The 26165-nt window shown below is 41.7% G+C and overlaps 1 protein-coding gene and 1 long non-coding RNA gene across 2 annotated transcripts in view; one reads left to right on the top strand and one right to left on the bottom strand.

Annotated features, from left to right (window-relative positions):
* LOC117496518 (protein NLRC3-like) overlaps window positions 1–10584 on the bottom strand; it is a 45124-nt gene extending 34540 nt beyond the window's left edge. The window contains exons 1-2 of the mRNA XM_034148200.1: window positions 10500–10584; window positions 10065–10169 (exon numbers count right to left, since the gene is read on the bottom strand). The gene's annotated coding sequence lies outside the window, so the exon portion shown is untranslated. The remainder of the gene's footprint in view (window positions 1–10064; window positions 10170–10499) is intronic.
* A 4215-nt stretch (window positions 10585–14799) lies between these two features.
* LOC117496552 lies at window positions 14800–26165 on the top strand. The gene is made up of 3 exons (XR_004557299.1): window positions 14800–14922; window positions 25752–25951; window positions 26068–26165. It is a non-coding gene; the product is annotated as an uncharacterized LOC117496552 (long non-coding RNA).

Raw genomic sequence — 26165 nt, 5'->3', positions numbered from 1 at the left:
GCCGTGAAGTCTCGGTTTTATCAATAAACCCAAACAGCTGATCGAGTGCCGTGTTGTTGTCGGCGAGTGGCTGCGGCGGGATATACACTGCTGTTATCACAACAGATGTGAATTCCCTCGGCAGATGGAAGGCCCGACATGAGATCATGAGGTGCTCTAGCTGTGCGGAACAGTCCGATGAAATAATCTTCACATCTGAGCACCAGTTGTTGTTAGTCATTACACACACACCGCCTCCCTTACTTTTACCCGAGTTAGCAGTCCGGTCCTGACGAAAAATAGAGAATCCGTCAGGGACAATAGCGGAGTCCGGGATAGCGGGGTTGAGCCAAGTCTACATGAATATGTGTCCCCGGTGTTCCAGGGAACTCACCAAGTGTCAGAAAACACAACCCTCTCTATTTTCCTCCATACCCAAATCTCTAAAAAAGGGGCTGCAACGGATCTGATAAAAACTGATCCAGATTTGAACACTGTCCTGACGTCAGGACGGTGGCGCTACGGCTATTGGGCCAACTCTCCACCTATCAGGGGAATGTGGGGTTGGGCCACGGCCGGCCATTGCCGCTCGAAAGCGCTGGAGACGCTGTAGTACATATGCCAGGCCTGTAAGTGGCGCTGTAGTCTGCCACAAAAGCAGCGAAGAAGACTTCCCGCCCATAGTTACCATGGTTACCCTTCTGTTTATTCTCCGCTGTGGCTCTTTTTCTCCCTCCCCGAGGCAAGCGTTTGCTCCCGCTGCTTTAATTCAATGCAATCCCTCCCCGTCGAGGCAAGCACTGTAATTCTCTCCGGTTAGTCCACCAGCAGATGACAAACACCCACCTCTCCGCCTCTTCCAAGGAACGAGGGGACCGTGCGGCAGAGTTTCAGTTTCTTTCGCCGGTCAAGATGTCCGTTAAAGTTTAAATCTTCCGGACGAAATTAGAAAAGTGCCGGTCAAAGGTCTTCTTTGTTATTTATTGAGCTTTAAAACAAATGAATAACGACTCTATATAATAAAACACGGAGGACGGAGATCTCTTTTTCTCCCCCTCTTCTGACAGCCCAGCAGCTGATCAGAGCACGTCTCCCCTCTCCTGCAGGGGGGCGTGGTCAGCAGAATCAGACCCGTAGACAGCAAACAGCACATAGAGCGAAATGAGGCATGGCTAAAATGCATGATCTGTTTGGTATTTTGAAAACAGAAACTTATAAATATACCTTATATAGGTATGGCCCTACAATATATCATTTAAATATAGCATGATAGGTCCACTTTAAAGGTAGGGTAGGTAAGAATGGAGAAACCAGCTCGAGTGCGCTAGAATTTGAAAGTACACAACCGGAAAAAATCTGCCTCTTCCTTCAGACTTCCTCACAGAGCCCCTCCTCCAACACACATGAACGCGCACATGACCAATGAGGGCACGAGATAAGTTTGTGCACAGATGGAAGGCTGACAGGCAGGTAGGCCATCCAGTTATTTTAGCCGGGCCGGCTCAGATGATTGGCAGTGCTTTTTACAGTACTACGGCTTCCACAGATGACGTTTTTGTATGTATTTATTATCAAAGCATTTAATGTATTCATTGCTATCGGGATGTTAAGAGCATTCCATGGAATATAACAAAAAGTGTTTCTGAAGGGAATTACCTACCCCACCTTTAAAAAAGTAATGGCCAGGAAGTAATTTCAAAATAAAAGCCCTCGTCTGTTAAAGGCATGGATGTGTTTAGAGAACAGACAACACTTGATGATAGCTAAATATTTTTAAGATGTCGTGTGAATTACAAGAGAGAGGCCGTAGAGACAGGCTGTAATTCCCTCTCAGAGACTTTACTGATAAGACTAGCTTTCCATAGTGAGGTTTATTTTGAAAGATATGGACAGATGAATAACCTAAACACAAATAGTTCCCAAAACACAAACGCCTTAACAACCACAGTAAGGTAAACAAGGAGGTTCAACCTTATTTCTATCAAATCAAAGCCCAAAATACAAAATACATTACATTTTTTATAATCTTTTATGATTTAAGATATGCTTTTGACAAGAGATATGTTTGCATATGTGGTGTTAAAAGAGGGAAGGTAATGGGGTCTGAAAAGTACTGCCATGCTCGGGATTCAAACCCAAATTGATAAAACATTCACACATTTATTTAGGTATGAAGTCATTTTCGTAAAATAGGTTTAATCTGGAAGAGCAGGGTTGCTTTGCACTCCAATTTTTGTCAAGTTATGAGTTTGGCCAGAGAGATTTTTCTGGAGATTCAGTGGGAGTTTGTCTGCCAGGCTCAGGATTCAGACCCACATCCCACTGGTTGCTGTCTGTCAGCTCTGACCACTGAGCTATACGTATTCTATCTGCAGCGTCTCCAAAGTGCAACACAGAAAAATGATGAAACCAAAATATGAAATGACTTTTTAACCTGTTAAGCCCGAGAGACCCCGGTACCGGGGCACTGCCGCAACATCTTGCAGGAAACAGTGTCTGAGGGCATGTTCATTTAACCTGTTAAGCTCTGAGCCTGTTTTTCAGGTCTCAGGCTCGAAAATGACATTCCCAGAACAAATGACCATATCTTCCCTTCTAAAAGGGTTAAATTAATAATCTTTATTCTCAAAGTAATGATAAACCTGTGAGTTGGATGTAGAAAAGTCAGAATCAATATAGATGTTTTTTATTTTAAAGAAAATTCAGATTTTACATAGTAAAAAACTGTAAATTATAGTGTCCGTCCAAAAAATATTTTGTACTTATAGTGAAAACTACCCTTGGATGATGGGTTAGTAGACTAAAAGCTTTAGGAATCCAAAGTACAACATATAATAAGTACCCTGTATCAAGATTGATGCAAAACAAGTGACATTTGACCTTTTTAGAGAGGTTTAGCCAAAACCACTCCACCTCTGAGGTGATTTGGGTGAAAATGTTTTTTTTTTATATCTCTGGCCCCCCTTGGTCGATTTTGATGGTTGACACCTCTTTCTGACCGTTAGAGCCAATAGAATCGAAGGGGGAGTCCCCCACACACACTCATTTGGAAAAAAAAGGTGGGGGCTTCCCGCATGCAGGTTTGCACCAGAGTGAAGTGATCTCTCGCTCTGACATTTGGAAACGAAAAAGCAGTTTTATTGCTTATGGATTATCAGAAATCATTTCAAAGAGGACACAGACACATTGGATGAACCTATGGATTAACTGCAGCATCGTTTTTTTATCGTTTTAATGCCATTGAAGACCAGTTTTGACCAAGGTAAGCCATGTTAGCGTTTGTAGCTACCTAGTGCTACATGTTTTGATGTACGTTTTCGTTTATAGCGTCGCAATGAGTGTTGAGGTGGGCACCCACAGATTCTGTGTCTCCAGGAGATGCTAATCGATGGGTTGGCTGTGCATCTAGGATAAGTAATAAGGGAGGTCTGAGTGAGTTTATGTGCAGTGATAGGTTACATTTTTTCGCTCGTGGCTAATTCAGAGGCTGAGTGTTAGCATTGTGGGTTTTCTTTGGAAAAAAAATGTAAAAAGATCAGTTAGCTGAGTTTCTTCCCGTTACATGGATATAAAACATTCATAGTTTATTAAATATTAAGATTCCTTAGACGTTGTTTCCTGCAAATGACGCGTTTATCGGCCCGGAACTGGGGGGGCGGTGCGTAACAGGTTAATAAACTATGAATGTTTTATATCCATGTAACGGGAAGAAACTCATCTAACTGATCATTTTTTTTTTTTTTTTCAAAAGAAAACCCACAATGCTAACACTGAGCCTCTGAATTAGCAACGAGCGAGAAATGCTAACAGATTACTGCACCGAAAATCACTCACAAAACCTTATTATTTATCTCTTCTCCACATCCATGACATCGATTCACATCGTGAGGTGACACAGAATCGATGGGTGCCCTCATTATCACTGAATTATATGAATTTGCGTAGTTATAAACAAAAACAGACCTCAAAACAGGTGACGCTAGGTAGCTAAAAATGCTAACAAGGTTACCTTGGCTCTGTAGTCTCTCCAAAGTGGTCTTCAATGGCATTAAAACGATAAAAACGCTGCTGAAGTTAATCCATAGGTTAATCTAATGTGTCTGTGTCCCTTTGAAATGATTTCTGATAATCCATGACCAATAAAACGGATAATCCATGCTATTCTGTTTCTAGATGTCAGAGCTAGAATGTAGCTTCACTCTAATGCAAAATGACATGCGCGAAGCCCCCACCTTTTTTTTCCAAATGAGTGTGTGTGGGGGACTCCCCCTTCGATTCTATTGGCTCTAATGGTCAGAAAGAGGTGTCAACCATCAAAATCGAGCAAGGGGTTCCAGAGATATGGAAAATCCACCCAAATGACCCCAGAAGTGGTTTCTTTTTGCTAAATCTCTCTAAAAAGGTCAAATGTCACTTGTTTTGCATCAATCTTGATACAGGGTACTTATTATATGTTGTACTTTGGATTCCTACAGCTTTTAGTCTACCTTACCATCATCCAAGGGTAGTTTTCACTATAAGTAAAAAAGAATTTTTGGACGGGCACTATAATTTACAGTTTTTTACGATGTAAAATCTGAATTTTCTTTAAAATAAAAAACATCTATATTGATTCTGACTTTTCTACATCCAACTCACAGGTTTATTTAACCCTTTTAGAAGGGAAGATATGGTCATTTGTTCTGGGAATGTCATTTTCGAGCCTGAGACCTGAAAAACAGGCTCAGGGCTTAACAGGTTAAAGTTGCCAGTCTGCTGAGATCTACCAGTCCAAATAGAGAGGGGTAGCCATTACTGACAGCCTACTATCAGGTAAATACACACTTCTACTTGTATAAAACTGACCTTTGTACGATTAATACTTCATAAAATACTGCAGATCCTTTATCTTACCTCTTTCTAATCAACACACACACAAGTATTTAACTGAAGTTACACAACAGTGTTGTTGATACAGAGTTGGAGTTTATTCACACGTCACATACTACAGTGGGTCATGTTTTCAAGAAACATTGAACAGTGCTGCCACATATGACACAGGGAAAAAAGAAAAGACTCTGAACCCTTTCTTTGCCATTATATAAAAATAGTGTTGCTACAAAAGTATAAATTAGGCTTACTAATAAGACAACTCAGATCTGAAGCTACACAGGAATCTGCTGCCAAAGTGCAATAAAAAAGAGAACATTTATAGAATCAAACCCTTTTGTTGTTGCATTTTAGTAGAGTATAAAAAGAAATGCCTTTAAAATAGGATGCAAGCAACACTAGTTTCTTAACCTGAATTGATAATAGACTATAATCAATTTAAACAGAACAGATCTTTATGTTTGCATTCTTATACCATGTTGTACAATAATTATAATGAATCAGTTCAAACAAACTAAAACTTACAGCTGATTAATAACGGTATCTAACTTGAGTTTTTATTATATCAAAAACCTGTTGAAATGCTACTGTTATTTTTACTGTCCCCAAAAAGCGCGTCGGCAGCCTCCAGGAATGCTTCTTTCACAACTTCGCCGTCTTTGAAAGACTTCATGTGTTTCGCAAGAACGTGACTGACACGATAAGATGCTATGGTAGCAGCCTTGCTCTTGTTGTTGGGCCTGGTGAAAATGGACTGCTGTGCATTTAGCTGTCCTTTCAGGTCCCTCTGACCTCTGACCTTTTGGGAGCGTAGGGCAGAATTAGGAGGGAATTCCGTCTCGTAGCGTTTGTGCACTGTTTTGAAATGCCGCTCCTAAATTACCATTCTTCGATAAAGCCACGCTCGCATTGCAGATGAGACAGATGGACTTTGAATTGGAATAGATACAAAAATAATCATCCTCCCACTCGGAGTGAAAATGATATATTTTGGGCTTTTTTGCTTCTGCCATAATTGCGGTCTTGTGTGTGTGCGGACTGTCACTCCTGTTGACATGGACAACGTCAGCGAACTAGTGCCCACTGCCCACCAGCCACACCCCGACACATGGGGTCACGCCGGCCAATCACAAAGCTTTGATGCGTTCAAGTGCATTATTCTGGCACAGGAAGATTATGTTATAGGACATTAACGATAAAACAGAATATTGTTGTTCTATTTTTAGACACATCTCGCGATCGACTGGTTGGGCACCCCTGCTCTAAACGCTTGAGTTTCACCGCGGCTGTCAGGTGTGTTTACTCGCGTCATTCAAACAAGACACGCTGGCTCGGGAGCTACAACTACAACAAAATTAACATATTTGACCGTGATTCAATTTTAATACACGTTTCTAAATGATGCCGAAGTAACAACATACTGATACCGGTTAGTAAAAACCATGAATTAATGCTTGACAAGTCTGCAGACAAGACGGCAGGCGAAAAACCTTTTAAAATGCTTGTTTTCTGAATGAAGATCGGGTCGACCGGGCTAAGCTAACGCAGTATATGCTCCGACCGTCCACACACACAACAACGGCCTATAGACATAAATAAACCAGCGACTGTATTCGCCATGACACAGACAGTCTGTGGTTTGTACTTGTTTAACTTTTGTCCAGTTTCTGAACAGATATGAGGAGCTGTGAGCTCTGTGTGCTAACTGCTAACAGCTAACGGCTGATGTTTTCTGGTTGAACGTCAGTGACGGCAGGCTGAGATCCTCACCGCTGATTGGCTACCGCGCGCATCACGCGAATATGAGCGTTTGTCGCGGCCCACTTCAATAGTCTCAATCGCGCTGCGGAATTCGCGTCCACCGCTTCATGCTTGCCGTCGGAGCGAATTCGCGTCCGTCCGCGTCTCTGCATTGATTTTACATGTAATCGCGCCGCCCCCAAACATCGCATCGCGTCCGATGTGAACGCAGCATTAGAGTGCTTTGATCTCAAAACAGAGTGGAGGACAACTTGAAATTCTCCCAAAACATTTTTTGAAACCTGCCATAATTCCCAAACCCTACACTCCTCAGACATCATTTTTCCTGAAAAGCGTAGGAAAACCTCTCCTAGGTTGGAAAATTAAAAAAAATGCCTCTTGAGGGCATGAAGAGACAAAAAGTCCACCTGGCTCCCATTAGACTCCTATGTAAAAAAATTCCGGATCTTTCTTCAGAACAGAGAGAAGTACACTTTAGACAAACCGCTCTCATCTTCACATTTACCACACAAAACCCAACAAAAAAAACATATATCAGTTCATTGGGGTTCCCTGATGCTCACGGTCTGTACTTCTACTTTTACTACAAGATCTGAGTACTTCTACTTTTACTACAAGATCTGAGTACTTCTCCTGGAGCTCTTGATGTGAGAGATGATTCTGCTGGTCAGGTCTTCATCACTCGATCTCCTCCTGAAGTACTCCTCCTTCTGGACGTCAGTGAAGCCTCGTACTTCTGTCACCCTGTCCACACACTCAGGAGGGATCTGATTGGCCGCTGCAGGTCTGGAAGTTATCCAGACGAGAGCCGAGGGAAGCAGCTTCCCCCTGATGAGGTTTGTCAGCAGCACGTTGACTGAGGACTGCTGTGAGACATCAGACACAACCTCATTGTTTCTGAAGTCCAGAGAAAGTCTGCTTTCATCCAGGCCGTCAAAGATGAGCAGCACTTTACAGACAGCCAGCTGCTCTGCTGTGACCTTCTGTAAGGTCGGATGGAAAACATGGAGCAGCCTGAGAAGACTGTACTGCTCACCTTTGATCAGGTTCAGCTCCCTGAAGGAGAGCGGGATCAACAGACTGACATCTTGGTTCTCCAAACCCTCGGCCCAGTCCAGAGTGAACTTCTGCACTGAGAAGGTTTTTCCAACTCCAGCGACTCCGTTGGTCAGGACCGCTCTGATGTGAGTCTGTTGGTCAGGTAAGGCTTTAAAGATGTCCTGGCACTTGATTGGAGTTTCTTGGAGGGTCTTCTTCTTGGAAGCTGTCTCCAGCTGCCTCACCTCATGTTGGGTATTAACCTCTTCACTCAGGCCTTGTGTGATGTAGAGCTCAGTGAAGATGCTGTTGAGGAGGGTTTCACTTTGATCAATTCCTTCGGTCCCATGTTCCCATCTCCTCCTCAGACTGATCCTATGTTCATCCAAAACCTCCTGCAGACCACCATCTGCTGGAAGAGAAAAACACATATGAGATTAATGAAAGTGTTTAAAAATCACAAAACAATTAACAGGAAGAATTTTTTTTTTTTAAATCAAGTTACCAGCAGAAATATGTATAGACTTACTTTGTATAATGCTGCATCCTTCTCCACACTGAGGACATGAGGGGTCTCCTGATGGAGTTGGCTGCTCCCAGCCTAAGGTGATGCACTGTCTGCAGATCCAGTGGTCACAGCTGGTAGTGACTGGATCTTTCAGGACGTCCTGACACAAAGCACAGCTGGACAGCTGCTCCTCCACAGGAACAGTACGTTTCCTCTTCTCTCTGTGGAGATGAACACATCCTTTATAGCACTTTACATTAGTGGTAAGCGATTTTAACCAATGGTACAATAAGGAAGCAAGTTCTGGTTTGATATTATTAAAATATTGTTATCCTTTTTCCACCGCTTATCCGAGGTCAGGTTCCCTGGCCAGCGTGGAGTAAAATCCCTTCACCAGGTCCTGGAACTGTCCCTCGGTCTCCTGCCAGCTGAACACCTCCCTAAGGAGTGGGTCAGGTGGCCTCCTTACTGCCCGAACCTCCTCAACTGGCTCTCTTCTATGCGAAGGATCAGCTAACTTCTCACCTTATCCCTAAGGGGGATGCCAGAAACCCTCCATAGAAAACCCATGTCAGCCATTTGTTTACCCGCACTACACATTTGGGCTTACCAGGTTTATCCAGTCCACTTCAAATACTCGAGACGATGCAGTTATGTATTTGAAGTGGACAGGGCCATATCTCAACATTGCAATGTGCCAGGAAGCTGATACTTAAACTGTGTCATACATATAACCCATGGAATTAGTGGACCGATTCCGGAGATGATTGGAGAACCTTTGACTTTGTGTCACATTTCACACTCATATCTGAAAAACTTCAATTTTCCTGAGAAACAAAAAGTTGCTCTGATTTGCCTGAAAGTTGGTATACTGAGAAAAGTAGCCTAACAGATGAGTATTTCAAACTTACGTACATGCATCCCCCGGCATCTTGGAAATATGACCTTGTCCACTTCAAATACATAACTGCAGGTTCTCGAGTATTTGAAGTGTAACGTACACTTCAAATACCCGAGAACCTGCAGAAATGTATGGGAAGTGTAAAGGCCTATACCTCAACATTGCAATGGGCCAGGAAGCTGATACTTGAACTGTGTCATGCCCCCAGCCCATGGATTGAGTGTCTCGAATTTGGAGATGATTGGAGAACCTTAGATTGTTTGACCTTTTCAAACTCACTCGTTTTTTCCTGAAAAACAGGTCAAAAATAAAGTTGCTCGGATTTGCATGAAAGTTGGTGTACTTGGAAAAATGGCCTCACAGAAATTCAAAGTGCATGTAGCCCTTGGCATCTTTAAGATATGACCTTGTGCATTTCAAATACATCAAGTCAAGTAGTGAGGAAGGGTATTTCACATCGCCTCAAATGGAGATCAGTGAGGTCTCAGAAGTTACGTGATAAGTGATTTTGGAACAACAACATCCATCCGACACCCCCTTCTCTGCCTCTGCTTTCCCCCTGGGCCGTCCGCCCGGATAACTCACGTAACTTATTTAGTTGGACAACATTTTTTTTAAACAAGTATATATCAATATTATCATTTCATCATGATTGTCATTTTAAAACCATTTTATGCCACAAATATAATGATAAAACAACAGGTTCATAATACTTGAACACCATTGCAAAAAAGCCATTGACTGATCATCCTTAAGGATTCATTGTATTGTGAAAACAAATTGAATGATGGTCAATGTGTTTCTTTACTGTTCTGCGTTTTAACTGTATTTTACTTTTACTGTAATCCGCTTTGCTTCTTTACTGACTTCAAATGTGTTTCCTTGCTCTAAACAACTGTGATTATTACTGGGTGCGCTCATGTAGTTAATAAAGAACAGGTTAGATTATCAGGTAACATAAACACTGAATCCTCTTCAGGTCAGTTCACAGTAGAAACAGATTCTTACTCTGTGTCTGAGGGTCCAGGTTCATCACTGAAGTATAGAGGAGAGCCTTTAGACTGGTCACTCTTCAGAGACAGACAGCTGGGGGCTGGAGACTCTGCTCTCTGTCTGAAACAACACATGTTTTACACACACCATTAGTTCATTTATAGAGCAGCTTTTGTCCTCTGTCTGTTCACCTGATTAAACATGGTTAGAGTGTTTGAGTCGTGCTTGTTGGTTTCTGCTGTTACAATTCATGTTTGAAACGTTTTACAAAGTCGTATCTTTACTATTATTTACTATCGCTGATGCAAGGAGCACGAGTTCAATCAAACTGTGCTGTGTTACTGTACTCTACCAAGTTTCTTTACTGTGATCATTAAAAAAAGTTTAGATTAAGAGATAATATACAAACTGAATCCTCTTCAGGTCAGTTTACAGTAGAAACAGACTTACTCTGTGTCTGAGGGTCCAGGTTCATCTCTGAAGACTGGAGGTGTTTCTTTAGACCGGTCACTCTTCAGAGACAGACAGCTGGAGACTGGAGATCTGTCCTCTTCCTCATCTTTTAAATCACTCATCTTCTCCAGTCTGAGAGATAAACCAGTAACACTGGAGACACACACACACACACACACACACACACACACACACACACACTCACACACACTCACACACACACACATTATAATAACACACTTGTTTCAATCAAAACCATCATAATAATAAACTTGGTTAAAATACAACAATCAGTCAGACTTCAGACAGGCCGCTACATGTTGACTGTGCTGGGCTGTTACAAGATATGTAACTCTGATGAATCAGAAACCAGTACATGGAGAAAACATTACAACATTAGCAGAAGTCTCATTGGACTCTAGGACGCTGATTTTGTATCAATAATTTATGTTCTGAAATCAGTTTAACAGAGTAAATAAGCAGAGCCTGGTGTTAACAATCACCCTGTTGTCCTCCTCTCTGTCGAAGTGTAAAATGGCATCTGGCAGTTTGACTTAATTATTTTAATGAAACGCCCTCACCTGTCTGTAGCTCCTCCTCCCTTTGTTTCATAGCCTCATCAGAGGAATGTGAACATACAGGATTATATTCAGTAAGATAGAAATAGACATGCAGCAAGTAAACATCCTGCATTAAAAGCCTTACTAAAGTTAAAGTGTGTAGGTATTTAAGAGCTCTACTGTTGACTGTGCATTACATTTTTCCCTTATGTATATATAATGCAATTATTTGTAATTATTTTAATAGAAATGTAAACGTTGTATTTTTTTGTCAATTTAAATGTCTTTATATATTGTTTTTCAAGTTTGTTTTTATTTTTGTCATGTATTAAAAATAATTTTTTCATGTTTTGTATTCAATTTAAAAAAAAAATTGTTTAATATTATTATTTTAATATAATCTGTATTATCTTTGTTTCAATTGTCATTCGTTCGTATAGTAATTCAGTGGCGGCTGGTGGAATTGTTTCACTACCTCCCTCTTTTAACAGTATATCTGCAAACATATCTCTTCTCAAAAGCATATCTTAAATCATAAAAGATTATTAAATATTAAACGTATTTAATTTTTTTATATTTCCGGCTTTCATTTGATAGAAATAAGGTCGAACCTGCTTGTTTACCTTACTGTGGTTGATAAGACGTTTGTGTTATGGGAACGATTTGTGTTTAGGTTATTGATCTGTCCATATGTTTCAAAATAAACCTCACTATAGAAAGCTAGTCTTATCAGTAAAGTCTCTGAGAGGGAATTACAGCCTGTCTCTACGGCCTCTCTCTTGTAATTCACACGACATCTTAAAATATTTAGCTATCATCAAGTGTTGTTTGTTCTCTAAACACATCCATGCTTTTAACAGACGAGGGCTTTTATTTTGAAATTACTTCCTGGCCATTAAGTTTTAAGGTAAAAAACTAAAACTAAAGAAATGTTGCAGTTGCTTTTTCGATTACTGGTATAAGAAAGAAAGACGATTGAAACAGTGAGCCGGCCCGGCTAAAGTAACTGGATGGCCTACCTGCCTGTCAGCCTTCCATCTGTGCACAAACTTATCTCGTGCCCTCATTGGTCATGTGCACGTTCGTGTGTGTTGGAGGAGGGGCTCTGTAAGGAAGTGGCACATTTTCTCCGGTTGTGTATTTCAAATTCTAGCGCACTCACACTTACCTACCCTACCTTTAAGTGTAAGCCTTTTATTGTCATTGTACCAAATTACAATGAGATTCAGAGTGCAACCCTGTCCCAGTGTGCAATAACTATACATACATAACATTAAAAACACGGCAGTAGGACGGACAACATAAACAGTCATACGGGGGGAATAGATCGTTAAAAATAATGATATAAAAATAATTTTAAAAGTGCATTAAAAATGTGTATAATGTGTATATGTATGAAGATGATTACGGTTATTGCATTAAGCGTGGTGGTTAAGCAGCCTGACGGCCCAGGGGTAGAAACAGTTTTTTAGTCTGTTTGTCCGTGACTTGAAGCTCCTGTATCTCCTCCCAGAAGGCAGGAGAGAGAACAGTCTGTGACCTGGGTGAGAGCTGTGCTTTATTATTTTATTAGCTCTGCTGAGGCAGAGGGAGGTGGAGATGTGTTCCAGAGAGGGCAGGGGGCAGCCAACGGTTTTCTCAGCCATCCGTATCACTCTCTGCAGGGTTTTCTTGCCCGCAGCTGAGCATCCAGCATACCACACAGAGATGGAGTATGACCGCACGCTCTCGATGGTTGCCCGGTAGAAGGACACCAGCAGCTTCTTGTTCAGTCGGTTCCTCCGAAGCACCCTCAGGAAGTGTAGTCGCTGCTGGGCCTTCTTAACTGCTGCAGTGGTGTGTGCTGTCCAGCTGAGGCTCTCCGATATTTGTACCCCCAGGAACTTAAAGGTGGAGACCCTCTCCACTCTCTCTCCATTGAGGTGAAGGGGGGCGGGTTCTGGACGGTGCTTTCTGAAGTCTATAATGATTTATTTGGTTTTGCTTGTGTTCAGATGTAGGTTGTTTGCTGAACACCACACAGACAGCTTCAGGATCTTGTCTCTGTATGCCGACTCGTCTCCCTTATGTATTTGACCGACCACAGTGGTGTCATCTGCACATTCTATATTGGAGTTGGAGGGGTGGGTGGGAGAGCAGTCGTGTGTGTAGAGTGTGTAGAGTAGCCAAAACATCGTTATGACATCATAAAGTGGCCAAAATCTGATCAGCTCATTTTCAGACAGGTTTTTATATAAATAGACCAGGACAAAAAGAGAGAGAATCTTTGTTCCTGAAACTTTCAGAGTCTCTTTCCACAGAGGGGACACATGTTGATGAAGAAGAGACATGAAGAAGTGGATTTTGCATAATAGGTGACCAACCTGTTAAGCCCGGTCGCCCCCGCCGGCGGGGACAGACGCAACATCTTGCAAGAAACATCATCTCAGGGTTTCTTAACATTTAACAACGCATTAATGATGCATACCCACTTAACGGGCAGAAACTCAGCTAACAGACGATATTAACAATTTTTACCTAAATGAAACACAAATCCAATGTCTCTGTATCACTTTGAAATGATTACTGATAATCCATCATTACATTTGTAAATAATAAACGCAATAAACGTCTTATAATGGTTAGCTGGCCGGAGCTTCCAGTTTAGGAGGTGCGCACGCAGCGTGTCGTTCTAACTGACCAATGGTAATGTTTACATAGATTTATGAACTGCCCCTCGATTCTATTGGCTCTAACTGTTACAAAGAGGTGTCAATCACCCAAATCGACCAATGGGTTCCAGAGATAGGGCGCTGCGTAATGCATGCAGGTCTGACTGCCAGCTGGCGCAGCATTACGCTTTGTGGCCAAAAGTGGTATAGAGGTCAGGGAGAATATTTCAAAAAGGTCAAAAACAGTTGGATTTGAATGGAATGAATACCTATAGTGATATTTCAATTAAATAAAATGAGTTTTACAATGTAGTACCTGAGAAAGGTCCTGAGGCCTGAAAAACAGGCCCAGGGCTTAAGTAAGGGTTTTAATGCAGGATGTTTACTTGCTGCATGTCTATTTCTATCTTACTGAATATAATCCTGTATGTTCACATTCCTCTGATGAGGCTATGAAACAAAGGGAGGAGGAGCTGCAGACAGGTGAGGGCGTTCAAAAAGAAAGAATGAAGTCAGACTGCATTTTACACTTCGACAGAGAGGAGGACAACAGGGTGAGTGTTAACACCAGGCTCTGCTTTTTAACACATTATTTACTCTGTTAAACTGATTTCAGAACGTAAATTATTGATAACAAATCAGCGTCCTAGAGTCCAATGAGACTTCTGCAAATGTTGTAATGTTTTCTCCATGTACTGGTTTCTGATTCATCAGAGTTACATAACGTGTGACAGCCCAGCACCGTAAACATGTAGAGGCCTGTCTGAAGTCTGACTGATTGTTGTATTTTAACCAAGTTTATTATTATGATGGTTTTGATTGAAACAAGTGTGTTTTAATAATGTATGTGTGTGTGTGTGTGTGTGTGTGTGTGTGTGTGTGTGTGTGTGTGTGTGTGTGTGTGTGTGTGTGTGTGTGTGTGTGTGTGTGTGTGTGTGTCTGTGTGTGTGTGTGTGTGTGTGTGTGTGTGTGTGTGTGTGTGTGTGTGTGTGTGTGTGTGTGTGTGTGTGTGTGTGTGTGTGTGTGTGTGTGTGTGTGTGTGTGTGTCTCCAGTGTGACTGATGTATCTCTCAGACTGGAGAAGATGAGTGATTTAAAAGATGAGGAAGAGGACAGATCTTCAGTCTTCAGCCGTCTGTCTCTGAAGAGTGACCGGTCTAAACACTATCCTCTAAACTTCAGAAATGAACCTGGACCCTCAGACACAAAGTAAGAGTCTGTTTCTACTGTAAACTGACCTGAAGAGGATTCAGTGTTTATGTTACCTGATAGTCTAACCTGTCTAACCTAAATGAGCGCACCCAGTAATAATCACAGTTGTTCAGAGCAAAGAAACACATTTGAAGTCAGTAAAGAAGCAAAGCAGATTAGAGTTAAAGTAAATTACAGTTAAAACCCAGTACAGTAAAGAAACACAGGGACCATTATTCAAGGATATTTAAATATTAGTTTTCACATTACAATTAATCCTTCAGGATGATCAGTCAATGGCTTTTTTGCAATGGTGTTCACTTATTATGAACCTGTTGTTTTATCATTATATTTGTGGCATAAACTGGTTTTACAATGGCAATCATGATGAAATGATCATATTGATATATACTTATTTAAAAAAAGTGTTGTCCAACAAAATAAATGATATGCGTTATTTGGGCGGACGGCCCAGGGGCAAGGCAGAACGGGAACAGCGGGAACGCTCAGGGGGCTGGAGACAGGGGCGAAGGGCCACGGCGGGACCCCTCTGGGGGCTGGGCTGGAGGGCTGAAGGCAGGAGATTTTCATAGGACAGCCAAGAGGACTCCGGTCGTACAGTTTGGCCTTTGTTGGATGCCAACCAATTAAGGCCACTGTATATTTTTCTCAAGAAATTGTTGTTCCAAAATCAAATATCACGTAACCTCAGAGACCTGACTGATCATCTCCAAATTCGACAGACTCAATCCATGGGCCGGAGGCATGACACAGTTCAAGTATCAGCTTCCTGGGCCATTGCAATGTTGAGGTATAGACCTTTACACTTCATATACATTTCTGTAGGGTCTTGGGTATTTGAAGTGTACGTTACACTTCAAATACCCGAGATCCTGCAGTTATGTATTTAAAGTGGACAAGGTCGTATTTCCAAGATGCCAAGGGATACATGCACGTAACTTTGAAATACTCATCTGTTTCATCACTTTCCTCAGTACACCAACTTTCATGCAAATCAGAGTTATTCAGATATGAGTGTGAAATGGCACACAAAATCAAAGGTTTGCCAATCATCTCCGGAATTGGTCCACTAATTCCATGGGTTATATGCAGGACACAGTTCAAGTATCAGCTTCCTGGCCAATTGCAATGTTGAGATATGGCCCTGTCCACTTCAAATACATAACTGCATCGTCTCGAGTATTGTAACCCCTAGATTCCACCGGGTCCGTCTGCGCCGCGTTACGGCTGCGCCGCGTTTTGGTCCGGCCTCCTCCGGCGTCATACCCTACCAGGCGCGTTTCAGAAGCATTTCAGAAGCGGAGCGTCTTGCCTGCCGGCTCGCAGTTTTTGTTGATTTGGGCATCTTTCCTGGACAGGCTACTTTGTACAGACAAAGTTAATAACTGTAATATTCCAGTTATAAACGACATCAAAGATGTGTTGCTGTATTTTAGTGGTAAAAAAATGCATTCATCATCATAATTATTCTATATATATAATTTACACAGTGCCTGTAAACCGGAGGAGAACGCTGGCATTTCTCCTCCTACTTGAAAGACTACGGAGGGATAGGGTCTGCAAAATTAGTTTGTGTGTGTGTATATTTAAGCAATAGCTCACGACAGGCCGTGGTATATGGCCATTATATCACAGTTAAGGGGCGTGGTTCGGCCCGACGCGAAGCGGAGGGTCGACAATATATACTATACTGTGATATAATGGCCATATATCACGGCCTGAAGTGAGCTATTGCTTTTATAAAACGGTTACCAAGTGTGGCAATATGAAAGAAAAATACACACTCTAATTTAAATAGTTGTTATTAGTAAATAATGATGTTCAAAATAAAATAGTCCCTCCGTTGCCTTCTGCACGAAACATAGTGCAAGGTGGTTGCTATGCAACAACACTAACAACAGCTAGCGAACATATTAGACAGAGAGCGTTGATCCATTATTTGGCTATTTATTTACATTAATGTGTATGTTGCCGTTTATTGTGCACCCACTGAAAAACTGTCCAGCATCAGTAGAATGGCTTACGTGGTTATAGGCTGAGGTTGTTCTAGGCTGTTGTTTGGCGTGGCGAGAATATTGCTCCACTTTCTCCGGTCCCCGAGATTCAGCTTCCAGTAGCTCTGGAGAGAGCTTTCGCACCTGTGGCCACTAACGGTCATAATTTCTCTGCTTTGTTTCAAGACCCGCATCAGAAAGCTTTTGAATGGTGATACTTTTCCAGTTGGTCTACTACCTGCTCTTCACGTAGCTCTGCATGTCGTCGTTTAGGTGCTTTTTGTTCTGGAGATAGGCACTCGCACTCCTCAATCCACTCCTCCATAGTAAGACCCCCCCGGAGGTCGAAGTTAATCTTAAATGTTTTTGTGGACCTTTTTGATTACAGATTTGAAAACATCGTTGCTTGCTTTAAAAGTAGCACAATTCATTATGTCAAACCTTGGAAAGTATCTAAATATCCCTGCCCTAATGCCAAAGGAACTGCACACTGAATATGTTTTTGCCGTTTGATGTCTATGTCTGGACCGCTGCGTAAAAAGGAGGGTTTCTGCCCCGTTACTTCTCCGCTGCTTTCTTGTTCCAGTTTGAAAAGCAAACTGCAAGCAGTTTGCTTTTCAGCCCAACTGTATACTGTTTTTCTCAGACGCGGAGGGATACTGACTTGTTGTGAAAAGTAACTTACAATTCTACCCGTGGTATACGCTCAGTATATCACGGCTAAGAACCAATCAGATTGCTTGATTTGACTTGTCCGTTTTATAAATATATATATATGCTATATATGCTCTGACCGTTCCACTTCCTGCCTGCCCGACCTTACCTTACGGCTGCGCCGCGTCAAAAATAGGATTCATCCTAATTTTAGAGGAGCCCTGCGCCGAGCTGCTTCTGGGACGCTTCTGGGACGCTTCTGGGACGCTTCTGCGCCGTAACGCGCCGCGTGTGGTGGAATAGCACCCATTGACTAGAGTGGCCGCGATCGCCGCGATCGCCGTGAGCACCGCGGCGCAGCCGTAACGCGCCCGGCCCGTAACGCGCCCGTAACGCGCCCGTAACCCCGTAACCCCGTAACGCGCCCGTAACACGCCGCAAACGGACCCGGTGGAATCTAGGGGTAAGTGTACTGGATGAACCTGGTAAGCCCAATTGTGTAGTGCGGGTAAACAAGCGGCTGACATGGGTTTTGGTGGATAGTGTGCTGGACTTCGAATCAGGGGGTAGCAAGTTTGAGTCCCACTTCAGTCAGCATGTCATTGTGTCCCTGAGCAAGACACTTCACCCCAAATTGCTCCTGTGGGGATTGTCCACAGTACTGAATGTATGTAAGTCGCTTTGGATAAAAACGTCTAACAAATGACATGTAATGTAATGTAATGGGATAAGGTGAGAAGTTAAGTCATCATGGAGGGTGACTTAGCTGATCCTTCGTGTAGAAAAGAGCCAGTTGAGGAGGTTCGGGCAGTAAGGAAGCCACCTGACCGACTCCCTAGGGAGGTGTTCAGCTAGCAGGAGACCGAGGGACAGTTCCAGGACCTGGTCAAGGGATTTTACTCCATGCTGGTTTGGGAACCTGACTTCAGATAAGCCGTGGAAAAAGGATAAAAACCTTTTAATAATATCAAATAGTGCGGCAGCTTAGCAAAAGTATGGGGACACGCCGGATAAAAGCACCACATTTTGTCCATGTGTTCTACATCACCATAGCTTTAAATGTGGGGGGGGAGCCACTTCCAAGATGAGCCGCCATGCAAAAGCTATAAGTGCCAATATCTCGGCTTCCAAGCCAGTTAGAAGGTCAATCTTGGTGTCAAAATATACATTTTCTCGGTCAGGGAATGCATTAACCTGTTAAGCCCTGAGCCTGTTTTTCAGGTCTCAGGCTCGAAAATGACATTCCCAGAACAAATGACCATATCTTCCCTTCAAAAAGGGTTAAATTAATAATCTTTTTTCTCAAAGTAATGATAAACATGTGAGTTGGATATAGAAAAGTCAGAATCAATATAGATGTTTTTTATTTTAAATTTCAGATTTTACATAGTAAAAAACTGTAAATGATAGTGTCCGTCCAAAAATTCTTTTTTACTTATAGTGAAAACTACCCTTGGATGATGGGTTAGTAGACTAAAAGCTTTAGGAATCCAAAGTACAACATATAATAAGTACCCTGTATCAAGATTGATGCAAAACAAGTGACATTTGACCTTTTTAGAGAGATTTAGCAAAAAGAAACCACTTCTGGGGTCATTTGGGTAGATTTTCCATATCTCTGGCCCCCCTTGCTCAATTTTGATGGTTGACACCTCTTTCTGACCGTTAGAGCCAATAGAATCGAAGGGGGAGTCCCCCACACACACACGTTGTGAAGAGAAGAGGTGGGGGCTTCGCGCATGTAATTTTGCATCAGAGTGGACCTATCTCTAGCTTTGACATCTGGAAACGGAAAAGCAGTTTTAATGCTTATGGATTATCAGAAATCATTTCAAAGGGACACAGACACATTAGATTAACCTATGGATTAACTTCAGCAGAATTTTTATCATTTGAATGCCATTGAAGACCACTTTGGAGAGACTACAGAGCCAAGGTAAAAATGGTAGCATTTTTAGCTACCTAGCGTCACCTGTTTTGATGTCCGTTTTTGCTTATAACGTCGCAAATACGTATAATTCAGTGGTAATGTCGCTGTCGTTAGATTCTGTGTCACCTCACGATGTGAAACGATGTGTTGCATGTGGTGAAAAGATAAATAATAAGGTTTTGTGAGTGATTTTCGGTGCAGTAAGGTGTTAGCATTTTTCGCTCGTTGCTAATTCAGAGGCTCAGTGTTAGCATTGTGGGTTTTCTTTTGAAAAAAAAATAAAAATGATCAGTTAGATGAGTTTCTTCCCGTTACATGGATATAAAACATTCATAGTTTTATTAAATGAACATGCCCTCAGACACTGTTTCCTGCAAGATGTTGCGGCAGTACCCCGGTACCGGGGTCTCTCGGGCTTAACAGGTTAACCTGTTGAGCCCCGAGCCTGTTTTTCAGGTCTCAGGCTCGAAAATGACATTCCCAGAACAATTGACTATAACTTCACTTCTAAAAGGGGAAAATTAATAATCTTTTTTCTCAAAGCAATGATAAACCTGTGAGTTGGATGTAGAAAAGTCAGAATCAATATAGATGTTTTTTATTTTAAAGTAAATTCAGATTTAACATAGTAAAAAAGATGTAAATTATAGTGTCCGTCCAAAAAAAAAACATTACTTATAGTGAAAACCACCCTTGATGATGGGATAGTAGACTAAAAGCTTTAGGAATCCACACTATAACATATAATAAGTACCCTGTATCAAGATTGATGCAGAATAAGTGACATTTGACCTTTTTAGAGAGATTTAGAGAAAAAAAAACACTTCTGGGGTCATCTGGGTGCATTTTCCATATCTCTGGCCCCCGTCGGTCGATTTTGATGATTGACACCTCTTTTTAACCGTTAGAGCCAATAGAATCGAGGGGAAGTTCCTAAAATCCATCTAAACATTGCCCATTGGTGAATGAGTGATGCATAGCCAGAGTGCCCTTGAACCGGAAGCCGTCATACACTCTGGTAGCTATCATTAGCAGCTAATATGAAAACTCCGTTATTGACATAAAAATGGAAGGATGGATTATCAGTAATCATTTCAAAGTGAGACAGACACATTGGATTAACCTATGGATTAACCTTCAGCAGCGTTTTTATCAATTTAATGCCATTGAACACAACTTTTGATCAGAAAACCACAAAGTTAAGACGTTTTTAGCTGTTTTGGCTCCGTAGAGCTAATTATTTTGTTGTTGTTTGTTGTCGTTTCGCCACGAGTTCTGATCGCTCAGTGATGATACTTATGTCTGGAATCTCTGGAATCTCAGCTTGCTAATCGATATATTGTTTGTGCAGATACGATAATAATAAGGGTAGCCTATTTTAACGTGAGTTCTGTGCTAAGTGTGTTAGCATTTTTTCGCTCAGGGCGAATTCAGGGCCTTTGTTATTACCCTTATGTTTCATTTTGCAAAAAATTGTTAATATTGTCTGATAGTTGAGTTTCTTCCCGTTAAGTGGATATGACACATTCATAGTTTATTAAATGTTAAGAAGCCCTCAGACGCTGTTTCTTGCAAGATGTTGCGTTTTGCCCCCGCCCGCGGGGCCGTGGGATTTAACTGGTTAAAGCTTTTGAGAATATCATAATGTGACTATTGTTTGCCAATATTTAATTATTTGGTCCATTCGGGCAATATATCAATTACATTTGGCACATTGTAGACCCCTTCTTTAGGACCCAATTTCAATGAATACATTACTGAGATTGAACAAATATATTTTCTAAATTCCGACTCCCTTTTCATCTCTACCCACTGCCACTGACACAACTCACATAGCCGAGTAGTGTGTTCCATTCACAAGGAATTTGAAGAACATGGTCATTGGGTTGTTCCTAACACCACAAACAGATTCTCAAGCATACCGATAGACCAGGCTCATGAGCAGAATAATGATCTGGTTAAGGGTTCTGGGGGTGCTGTGGGACTCACCGAGAATCCCTCAGCCTTCAAAAAGTGGATGATTGTAGGGCCTGATCAAGCACGACTCCTGAAAGAGTTTGAGCAGGAGTATATTTTAGAAAAAGGCAATAAACAACACAACCATGAAGAAGGAATGTCTACACAGAAGACATTCAAAGAGCAAGCACTAGCTCTGGTGCACACCATCAGTGGGATGAGCAATCCATTCCTAGATGATACCCCCGATCTTCTAATGCTGGACACACGGAATATCATTGACGTGTCTGTTGTTAACACAGTCCGCACTGTGGAATCAGTGGGCAGAGATCAGTACAACAAGTACCATAAGACAGTGATCAGGGACAGAAATAACTCACTGCCTCTCTTTAGATGCCCAACACCCATGACCAAGACCAAGCAGGCAGAGCAGATCTCAATGTTGAGGGATGATGTGGCACTCTTTTCCCAATTATATATAGCCATGCAACACAGAGAGGGGGATATGAGCACCTTCTTTAAGCATGCCGGTTGGCAAGCAGGTCTTCATTACATCTGCCGTCAGAGTAGTTGGCACAGACACCAGCCACTTCATGCTGCCATGTAACCATGAAGAGGCTGACACCAGGATTATGATTCATCTGCTTGATGCCCTGGAGCATGGCTCTTCTACTTGCTTGGTACGCACTGTGGATACGGATGTTGTCGTTATCCTCATCGGCAAGTTCCATGCCCTGCTCACCAAGTATCCAGCTGCAGACATCTGGGTCGCTTTTGGCACCGGCAAAAACTACACTTATCATCACATCAATACCATCTGCCATACTTTGGGCAAAGACAGGTCAACAGCACTTCCCGTCTTCCACTGTTGCACCGGCTGCAACAACCTCAGCCTTCTGCGGGAAGGGGAAGAAGTCAGCATGGGATGCGTGGAATTCCTACCCTGAGGTCACCCAAGCCTTCAACTACATGGCAGCAAATCCGCACACTCCCGTGATCATAGATGCCGAACACTTTCGACTTCTAGAGCGCTACACAGTAGTCCTTTACGACAAGACAAGTGATTTGGAATCTGTAAATGAAGCACGGAGAGAGAACTCGTCAAGTGTGGTTGTAAAAGTGCAAGTGGCTGTGGTGCAAGGTGCTCATGCAAGAAGGCACACTGGAAATGCACAGAGCTTTGCAGTTGTAAATGTGACAGATAATGTAATTATAGCCTAGATGTAAAAATGCTTTATGTTAAAAAAAGAAGCAAACAAAGTTAAATTCAATTCATGCATATTGTCCATTTATCAATGTACATGTATATGACTATTATTGTACATATGACCTATAGTCAAGCCGCTTAGGAACCAAGTAAAAAATGATGTGAATACATTGCCAGTATTACCATATTTATTTGATCTTGGTATAAATAATCATCTAATGATATTCTCAATAGCTTTAATGCATTGCTTGACCTAGAAAATGTGTACTTTGACACCAAGATTGACCTAAGTCAACCCCCAGGATATAGGGGGCTAAAGAACTGTTTTGTGTTCTTGATAACTATGGACTGACTCAGCATGTGACGGAGCCCACGCACAATAAGGGGCACACTCTGGACTTAATTATCTCAAAGGGTCTGAATATCTCAAAGGTTGTGGTGACTGATGTTGCACTCTCTGATCATTCCTGTGTTTTCTTTGAGAGCTCTATTTCTGTTAACAAAAATGTTCAAAAAGAGGTAACCACAAAGCGATATTTAACAGAAAATACTAGGGAAATGTTTACTCACAATTTTTCTTCCACACTTGCCCTTGCTAACATCTCAGTAAATGAGCTAGTAGATCATTTTAATTCAAAAATTAAAAATGTTATAGATGCCATTGCTCCAACTAAGGTAAAGGAAGTGACTGGCAAGAAAATATCTCCATGGAGAAAGGCCATGACCGTGAGAACAGAAAAAAGAGAGTGTTGAAAAGCTGAACGTAGGTGGCGAAAAACAAATCTCCAGGTTCATTTTGAAATCTATAAAGAGAGACTTGGCCTTTATAATTTGGAATTGAAAAACGCACGACAGTCTTTCTTCTCTGACATCATTACCAAAAACAAAAACAACGCACGTGCCTTGTTTGCTACCGTCGACAGACTAACAAACCCCCCAGTGTCAGTAGCATCTGAATTTCTATCCACCAGGGCATGCAATGATTTTGCCTCCTTCTTCACTGACAAAATTCAGAAAATCCGACAAGCAGTCAGTGCCTCTGCATCAGGTACAGCAAATCCCTATGTCCACCTAATATCAATTCAAACACCATGACACAATTCCATCAGATTAATGATAAAAACCTTGAGGACATTATACAACATCTAAAATCCTCCTCCTGCTGCCTTGATATTATTCCAACAGGATTTTTTCATTGCATGGCCTCAGATCTACTTCTCATGGTAAACAAGTCTCTTTACTCAGGTGTTTTTCCACAGGCCCTGAAAACTGCAGTCATTAAACCGCTCTTAAAAAATAATAATCTAGATGCTTCAGTAATGAACAATTACAGGCCAATATCAAACCTGCAATTTCTAGGTAAAATCATTGATAAAGTTGTTTTTCAACAGTTGAGTAATTACTTGCATTTAAATAACTGTTTGGATGTGTTCCAGTCGGGCTTTCGTCCAAACCACAGCACTGAGACTGCTCTTGTAAAGGTCTTCAATGACATCCACTTAAACACAGACAGTGGCAGAACTTCAGTGTTAGTATTATTAGATCTCAGTGCTGCGTTTGACACTGTTGACCACAACATATTACTAGACCGACTAGAAAACTGGGTGGGACTTTCGGAAACAGTTCTAAATTGGTCCTACTTAAAGGACAGAAAAAACTTTGTTTCTATAGGTAAATACACATCTGAGTTGACAAATATGACTAGGCTCCATCTTGGGGCCTCTTCTCTTTAACATCTACATGCTACCACTGGCTCGGATAATGAAAAACAACAAAATAAGTTACCATAGCTATGCGGATGACACATTTACATAACCATTTCACCAGGAGATTATGCTCCAATTCAAACACTGAGTAAGTGCATTGAACAAATCAATGACTGGATGTGTCAGAACTTTCTCCGATTAAAAAAAGATAAAACTGAGGTAATGGTTTTTGGAGCCAAGGCAGAACGTATAAAAGTTAGCGCTGAGCTTCAGTCTGCAATGTTCAAAACAACAGAAAAAGCCAGAAATCTAGGTGTAGTCATGGACTCTGACCTGAGTTTCAACAGTCACATTAAAACAGTTACTAAATCAGCCTACTATCACCTAAAGAACATATCTAGGATTAAAAGACTAATGTCACAGCAGGATTTGGAAAAACTTGTCCATGCTTTTATCTTCAGTAGACTGGACTACTGCAATGGTGTCTTCACAGGTCTCACAAAAAAATCTATTAGAAAGCTGCAGCTAATTCAGAACGCTGCTGCTCGAGTCCTCACTAACACTAAGAAAGTGGATCACATCACTCCTGTTCTGAAGTCCTTACACTGGCTTCCTGTGTGTCAAAGAATAGATTTCAAAATACTGCTGCTGGTTTATAAAGCTTTGAATAGTTTAGGCCCAAAATACATGTCTGACCTACTGCTAAATTATGAACCATCCAGAACTCTCAGGTCTTCAGGGACTGGTCAGCTTTCTGTCCCCAGAGTCAGAACTAAACATGGAGAAGCAGCATTCAGTTATTATGCTCCAAATATCTGGAACAAACTCCCAGAAACCTGCAGGTCCGCTGCAACTCTGACTACTTTTAAATCCAGGCTGAAGACTTTTCTTTTTGCCGCTGCTTTTAATTGAACTATTCACATCTTAAACTGCACTGTAACTTTTATCCATGTATTTTTTCTTTTAATGTTTCTTTTATTATCTTTGCTTTTTAATGACTGATTTTAAATGCCATTTTCTTAATGTCTTCCATTTTTTGTAAAGCACTTTGAATTGCCTTGTGTTGAAAGGTGCTATATAAATAAACGTGCCTTGCCTTGCCTTGCCTTGCCTTGCCTAAGTGGCTTAGAAGCCGAGATATTGGCACTTATAACTTTTGCATGGCGGCTCGTCTTGGAAATCCAAGATGGCTCCCCCCAAAATAGTGATGTAGAACACATGGAAAAAATGTGGTGCTTTTATCCGGCGTGTCCCCATCCTTCTCAAATCGGGTCATAAATCGCCGTACTAAAACCAGAACTTGCCTCCTTATTGTACCATTGGTTAAAATCGTCCACCACTAATGTAAAGTGCTATAAAGAATGTATTCATCTCCACAGAGGGAAGAGCAAAAGTCGTGTTCCTGTGGAGGAGCATCTGTGCAGCAGTGCTGTATGTCAGGACGTCCTGAAGGATCAAGTCTCTACCAGCTGTGGACACTGGTTCTGCAGACAGTGCATCTCCTCATACTGGGACCAGCCAACTCCATCAGGAGACTCCAGCTGTCCTCAATGTGGAGAAAGATGCAGCATTATACAAAGTAAGTCTCAACATATTTCGGCTGGTGTCTTCATTTCGGAAAAATAATTCTTCCTGTTAATTGTTTTGTGATTTTTAACCACTTTCATTTATCTCACATGTGTTCTTCTCTTCAAGCAGATATTGGTCTGGAGGAGGTTTTAGATGAACATAGGATCAGTCTGAGGAGGAGGTGTGAACGTGTGACTGAAGGAACTGATAAAAGTGAAATCCTC

Source organism: Trematomus bernacchii, unplaced genomic scaffold (genome assembly GCF_902827165.1).
Source record: "Trematomus bernacchii unplaced genomic scaffold, fTreBer1.1, whole genome shotgun sequence".
Lineage (NCBI taxonomy): Eukaryota > Metazoa > Chordata > Actinopteri > Perciformes > Nototheniidae > Trematomus > Trematomus bernacchii.
Note: the sequence above shows the minus strand (reverse complement) of the source record. Positions and strands in the feature narration are given on the sequence as shown.